The sequence below is a fragment of the Chiloscyllium plagiosum genome, chromosome 19 (assembly GCF_004010195.1).
Source record: "Chiloscyllium plagiosum isolate BGI_BamShark_2017 chromosome 19, ASM401019v2, whole genome shotgun sequence".
Taxonomy (NCBI): Eukaryota; Metazoa; Chordata; class Chondrichthyes; order Orectolobiformes; family Hemiscylliidae; genus Chiloscyllium; species Chiloscyllium plagiosum.
The window spans coordinates 28,586,070-28,593,917 of record NC_057728.1 but is presented as its reverse complement, the minus strand read 5'-3'; the positions used below and the strand labels follow the sequence as shown (position 1 = coordinate 28,593,917).

Genomic DNA, 7,848 nt, shown 5'->3' with positions numbered 1-7,848 from the left:
AAATCAGCTGGTACAACAATGGGCTATTGGCTTTAAAAATCATCATAGGCATCCACTTAAAAGGAGATGTAAGTAGTCAAGAGGATTATACGATTCAAATATTGAACGTGTCCCAACTCAGCAGCAAATTTAAGGAATATCCCTGTCTTTGAGGATTAATGGCAAAAGAAAACTTCATTTTCCCCAAAGTTATAAATAGAGTGTTATTTCTACACAAACAGCAGAAACTACAAAGAAAATTTCCTTACATAAAAATAAACTGTGCCACAGGTGAAAGGCTAACTTGTTAACAATTTAAAAATCAGATTCTGAACCTCTTGTAGTTTATATACAATACAAGGACATTCAGTTCCCTCTGTACTGCAGTATTTAGTCTTTCCCTACTTGATTAATATTTTACTTTCTATTCTTCCTAACGTGGATGATCTCATTTTCCCACATTGCACTACAGCTGCCAGACCTTTTGGCCACTCATTTAACCTTTCTATATTGTTTAGTAGTTTGCTTATACTCTCTTCAATCTTCATACCATCAGTAAATCTGGTTATAATGCATCAGTCCCTTCATCCAAGTCATTAATATTGTTTGTTACTAACTGACACACCGACAAAGTGATACTTCATTATTTTCACAACCTGAAGGTGAGCCAAATCAAAATTAAAAAAGGAACTGCAGATGCTGAAGATTTGAAACAAAAACAAAGTACTGGGAAACTCAACAGGTCTGGCAGAGTCCGCAGAGAGATAAATAGAGTTAGGATTTCAAGTCCAGTGAGCTTATTCACTGTTTTTGTATTGGCTTTTGCACTTCTTCCAACTATGCTGGGTCCACTACTTTTCATCATTAACATAAATGATTTAGATGTGAGCATAAGAGGTGTAGTTAGTAAGTTTGCAGATGGCACTGAAATTGGAGGTGTAGTGGACAGCGAAGAAAGTTACCACAGATTACAACGGGATCTTGATCAGATGGGCCAGTTGGCTGAGGAGTGACGGATGGAGTTCAGTTTACATAAATGTGTGGTGTTGCATTTTGGGAAACCAAGTCTTAGCAGGGCTTATATACTTAGTGGTAAGGTCCTAGGGAGTGTTGCTGATAAAAAGAGACCTTGGAGTGCAGGTTCATAGCTCCTTAAAAGTAGAGTCGCAGGTCGATAGGGTAGTGAAGGCATTTGGTATGCTTTCCTTTATTGATCAGAGTATTTGTTTAGGTGTTGGGAGGTCATGTTGAGGCTGTACAGGATGTTAGTTAGGCCACCTTTGGAATTTTGAATGCAATTCTGGTCTGAAAGGTTCAGAAAAGATGTACAAGGATGTTGCCAGAGTTGGAGGATTTGAGCTATAGGGAGAGGTTGAACAGGTTGGGGCTGTTTTCCCTGGAGCATCGGAGGCTGAGGGGAGACCTTATAGAGGTTAATAAAATCATGAGGGGCATGGATAGGGTAACTAGACAAGATCTTTTCCCTGGGATGGGAGAGTCCTGAATTGGAGGGCATAAGTTTAGGGTGAGAGGGGAAAGTTATAAAAGAGACCTAAGGGGCAACTTTTTCACGCAGAGGGGGGAGTGTATGTGATTGAGCTGCCAGACGAAGTGATGGAGGCTGGTACTTTGCAACATTTAAAAGGCATTTGGATGGGTATATGAATAGGAAGGTTTTGGAGAATTATGGACTGGGTGCTGGCAAGTGGAACTAGATTAGGTTGGGATATCTGGTCAGCATGGACATTTTGAACCAAAGGGTCTGTTCCCATGCTGTACATCTCTATGACTCTATACCCTCTATTGGTTATCTGTTAGTTAGCCAATCCTTGATTGAAAGATATTGCTCCAACACCATGAACTGTTGACTTGTACAGTAACACTACTGAATATTTTTCCAAAATCCAAATAGACTACAACCACTGGTTCCCCTTTGTATACCATAATACTGAAAATACCATTATATGCATCAGTCAATAATTCAGATGCATGGAAATTCAAACATTTCACTTTTGATGATAGATTAAAAACCATCTAGGAGATAATTCCTTTATTCAGTTATTCTATGCATGCTTACCAGTTTACAGGAATGAATTCTGATTGAATATAGATTAAATTAGAATTAGGTATATCTATAATCTATATTGCATGAACTTATTCTAGTACAGGCAGTGGAAGAAAAACTATAATCACTCCCAAGCTTTTCAACTATATGAGGAAACATATGTCAAATTTCTATACCTGTTTATTTTCCAGTCACTTCTGTTAGAAGGTACATATGTGAGGATTAGTCAATGTTTTGGTTCAACATCAAATTCTTCCAAAAGCTTACAGTCATAAGAATGATTATTTAGGTGAGATATCAAAGCTTGTTGGTACCATTCAATCATAATGCAGTTACTGAGTCAGGAAAGCAGAGATAGAGGCTGAAATTATTTCTTTGTCTAATGTTAATTTTTTTAAATAACTTATTATTTATCTTACTTTCTGCTGCAAATTACTTTTTTATTTGCTATATTACTGAGAACTGTAATGTAACTATTATGTTTAACTTCATGCTAAACTAGCTATGAGTATTCTGACTAATTTGTTTTAGTAGGTTACAACAGTGATGAATACCTTTTGTTCAAAATATTACATTTGCAGGTGCTTGCATCAAAGTACAGCATCTTTTAATATTAAGAGGTTCTGTAAAGAGTCATTATAGACACAAATCCGACCCATATGGATACTAATCCACTTTGTTAGCATCTGATCTTCTAGCAGCAATGGAATCCTCGTGTTTATATTTAGAATGAAGATCATTTCAGTCCTGACATAACCTATAGATTCAATTCTCACTTCATCAGAATGCTTGGCACAGGACTTCTTGTGTGCGTGAAGTGAATATTGATAAAGTAACCACATTGTTATAAACCAGCATTCACTGTTTAGATTATACCACAAATCTATTATATACTATGAGCTGGGAGTTCACAATAGATTGTCATTTCTGTCAACCTTTTGCCACCATTAATTTTAAGCAAGTAATGGTATTTTCATGAATAAAAGAATCATAATAAATATTTCAGTGGAATAAGAAGACTGATTCAAGAACGCAATAACATCTGCTACTTCATATTTTAAAGAAAATGTTACTTTGGTTTTTTAATAGCTGAGAAAAAGGAAATGTTTCTCTGATGGTCCATCTAGGTCATTATGTTGGGTTCATATAAGCATTTCCCTTCCAATCTAATGCAAATAGAACATTTTCTCTCCTTTTTGCTATTCCATTTTTCAGACATAACTTCTTTCTTTAACATTGTGAGTCAATCAATTAAATTTAATTATTTGATTTTAATAAATATTTTGTTCACAGTATTGTACATAAAATCACCTAAGCAAAGAGGACAACCTGAACTCCCAGTTTCATTTGTCAGTGCTGGAAATGGCATTAATCATCCAGACAGATGCAGTATAACCAATAGGCTGGCATTTGCAATTGTACACAAATGAACATTTGATATGATTAACTGATTAAATAAAATTGCTTCCAGCCCAATAGAGACTACAACCCTTATTGCCTGACATTGTATCACAGATATAAATGAACTATAAAACTCTCACACTATATTTATGAAGTAATCTTCTGCTCAGTCTTTATGTGTATTCTTTATGTTACCCCTATCTCACTAATCTGAACTTGCTGTCATGAAGTGGTACTAAAGCAAATGGAAATACTTAGGAGCTTAATTCAAGTGATCAATGGGAGGTCATGCTGTGGCTGTACAGGACATTGGTTAGGCCTCTTTTGGAATATTGCATACAATTCTGGTCTCCCTGCTTTAGGAAAGATTTTGTGAAACTTGAAAGGGTTCAGAAAATATTTACAAGGATGTTGCTATGATGGGAGGTTTTGAGCTATTGGGAAAGGCTGAATAACCTGGGGTTATTTTCCCTGGAGCATTGGAGACTGAGGGGTGATCTAATAGAAGTTTATAAAATCATGAGAGGCATGGATAGGGTGAATAATCAAGGTCTTTTCTCAGGGTAAAGGAGTCCAAAACTATAGAAGGCATAGATTTAAGGTGAGAGCAGAAAGATTTAAAAGGAACCTAAGGGGCAATGTTATCACATAGAGGGTGGTGTGTGTATGTGGAATGAGCTGGTGGGAGAAGTGGTGGAGGTACATTCAATTACAACTTCTAAAAAGCATTTGGTCAGGTTTATGCATAGGAAGGGTTTAAAGGGATATAGGCCACATGTTGGCATGTGGGATTAGATTAATTTAGGATATCTGGTTGACATGGACTAGTTGGATCGAAGGGTCTATTTCCATGCTGTATATCTCTACGACTAGTTTTGTAGCGTGGACTGCTGTAATTACTTGCCTATCATAATGAAGGCTCTGTTTCCAGTTGGTATTGAGGAATGAGAATTTTAGTGAATTGCTTTTCTTCATGAAGGATTGTGAGAATTTGTACACATAAACTGACTGACTTTCCATGTTAGTTTAATGTATAGCATTCAAAAAACCAGAGTCATGGTGCTTTTGCAGTGGAACTACATTACCAGTCCATAAGTAAAGAAGAGATGATGGAAAACAGAAGATATTTGATAAAGACTCCTTGAAATACTGTTGGTTAAAGTTGTAGCGCATGAAATTAAAGACAAATTATTCACTTGGTTCAGAAATTGCTTGAGTGATAGAGCACAGAGAGAAGATATAGTTGGTAGTAGGTATTTTGCAGACACTTTAATAAGTAGAATTTTACTAATGGTGCATTATGATCTGTGTTGGGCTTCCACTATTCATCATTTTTTTTAATGATCGTTAGATAATTGAATAGGAAACCACATAAATTCACTGATGACACATAGATTGGTGGCACTGCAAGCTGTGTAAATGGAAACATTAAATTGCAGAGTAATCTAGTGAATGGGCAAGACTGTGGCAATGTATCTCAATATAAGCATAAAAGCTAAAAGGGATCAAAAGTTTCTAAATGGTGAAAAGCTGCAAACAGTGGAAATCCAAAGAGACTTGGGAAGAGGTAAATAAAATAATTAAAAATGCTTATGGAATGTGGACCATTATATTAATAGGACTAGAAATATGAAGTTAAAAATCATGCTGCAGCTGACATGAATTAATGTGAGCTGTTCTGGGTACCAAGCCTTAGGAAAAATAAAATACATCATTGGATGTAGATTTACCAACATTTACCTGGACTCTGTATGTTAGATCAGGAGGAGGCAGTACGTTCACTAGGTTTCTAGCATGAATATAAATGGTTAAAGGATGATTTGTTCAAAGTTTTAAAAGTATCATGGAACCTACAGGATGGATAGAGAGAATGGATAGAGAGAAACTACTTTCTGATGTTTGTAAAGTGTAGGATTAGGAAACATTGTATAAAAGTTAATGCTAGATCTTTCAGGATTGGAATTAGCAAACACTTCAACACACAGAGTGACAAAAATGTGGAAATCTCTTCCACAAATGGTTATTAATTGTATATTTTAATTCTGAGATTGGATAACAAAATTTCATCAAGGATATTCAGGATTTTGGGGCAAAGACAGGTATATAGAGTTAGGTCATGCTGAAACTGTCTCAAGAGGCAATAATTACTTACTCCTTTTTTAAAAATTTGTTTATTGGATGGGGCATCGCTGGAAATGCCATGCAATATTAGCCATTCCGAATTGAATTGAATTGAATTGCATTTATTATCACGTGTACCAAGGCACAGTGAAAAGTTTTGTCTCGTGAGAAACACAGGCAGATCACATAGTTAAGTAGGATAGATCAGTAAATAATAGATAAACAGTGACAAAAACAAAAATACAGGTACTGGCGAATGTTAAGAGCTTATGATTCCATTCAGTATTCTAACAACAGTAGGGTAGAAACTGTGTTGAAACCGACTGGTGCATGTGTTCAGGCTTCTGTACCTTCTCCCCGATGGTAGATGTTGTAGAAAAGCATTGTCAGGGTGGGATGGATCTTTGAGAATGCTGGCAGCCTTTCCTTGATAGCGGGCCTGGTAGATGGCCTCTATAGATGGAAGGTTGGCCTTTATGATTTTTTGGGCCAAGTTCACCACTCCCTGTAACCATCTCCGATCTTGAATGGTACAGTTGCCATACCAGGTAGTGATACATCCAGACAGAATGCTCTCGATGGCGCACCTATAAAGATTGGCATGGGTATTCGCTGTCATGCTAAATTTCCTCAGTTGTCTGAGGGAGAAAAGACGTTGTTGGGCCTTTGTAACCAGTGTGTCCACATGAAGAGTCCAAGAAAGCTTGTTATGGATGACCACTCCCAAGAGTTTGACACTCTCCACTCGTTCCACTACTGCTGTTGATGTGTAGGGGGGGGCGTGAGTATCATCCCACTGAAAGCCATTAATGAGTCTTTTGGCTTTGTCGGTATTGAAATCTAGGCTGTTCTGAGTGCACCATTTTTCCAGGTCTTCTACCTCCCGCCTGTAGTCTGTTTCATTGCCATCTGAGATTCGACTGACTATGGTGGTGTCATCAGTGAACTTATAAGTAGCATTAGTCTGGTATTTGGCAACGCAGACATGGGTATACAGAGAGTACAGTAGGGGGCTGAGTACATATCCCTGGGGGGGCTCCAGTGCTGACTGTTAATGAGAATGAAATATTGTCCCCAATCTTCACTGTTTGTGGACTGTTTGGATGTAGATTTACCAATATTTACCTGGACTCTGTATGTTATATCAGGAGGAGACAGTACGCTCACTCAGTTTCTAGCATGAATGTAAATGGTTAAAGGATGATTCGTTCAAAGTTTTAAAGGTGACACTGAAATTCTTGAGGTGTGGGGTCAGCTACAGTGCCGTTTGGAAGTGAGTTTCAAGATTGTAACCAAGCAACAGTGAGGGAATGGCGATATTGTTCTAAGTCTGTAGAGTGTGTGATGTGGAGGGAAACTCACAGGTGATGGTGTTTCTATGCATCTACTGCCTTTGCCCATTTAGGTTCTATAGATTGTGGACTTTGAAGGAGACTAGATGAGCTGCTAGAGTACATCTTGTACAAAATGCTGCCACTCTACATCAGTGATGGAGTGAGTGGTGGATGAGGTGCCAATCAATCTGGTTCCTACATTAGTGAGCTGTCAATTTAAAAAAAATAAAAATATCGTTACTTAAATACTGATCATTTTTCAGGTACATTGAGAACACTGAAAATTGATTAGTTTCTATGCTGAATGAGTTGGAGCTAAGTAGTTTTTTATCCATGACATTTTAATATTCTCATTGTCTGTTCAGTGTCACAACTGAGATGAGCTAATTCAGTATAAATTATGGATTGTTGGCTGTCCTGATTTGTGTGACTTCATTTTACAAAAACAGATTCATTACTCCTGAGCCTTCAGGGGAGCCTCGTGCCTCTGTCAAGGAGAAAGAATGACTTCAACAACTGAGTCATTCAGTGATCAGAAAAATAAAGTAGAAAGGACTGCAAGTGAAGAAACAACATCACATGTTGTGCATGTCAGTCTATTAGAGATAGTCTTAAACCAATCTCTGAGTCGATGGATGTGGTGTGTCAGGTATTCATCTCCATATGAGTTTATTAACATGAAGTCATAGAGTCATAGAGTCATAGAGATGTACAGCATGGAAACAGACCTTTTGGTCCAACCCGTCCATTCCGACCAGATATCCCAACCCAATCTAGTCCCACCTGCCAGCACCCGGCCCATATCCCTCCAAACCCTTTCTATTCATATACCCATCCAAATGCCTCTTAAATGTTGCAATTGTACCAGCCTCCACCACATCCTCTGGCAGCTCATTCCATACACGTACTACCTCTGCATGAAAAAGTTGCCCCTTAGGTCTCTTTTAT

General features: G+C 37.6%; 1 protein-coding gene across 6 annotated transcripts in view; it reads left to right on the top strand.

The window, feature by feature from the left end:
• The window catches only part of LOC122559633 (muscarinic acetylcholine receptor M2-like), an 81,416-nt gene that overhangs the window by 27,870 nt on the left and 45,698 nt on the right, over positions 1 to 7,848 (top strand). The gene's annotated exons all lie outside the window — the stretch shown is intronic.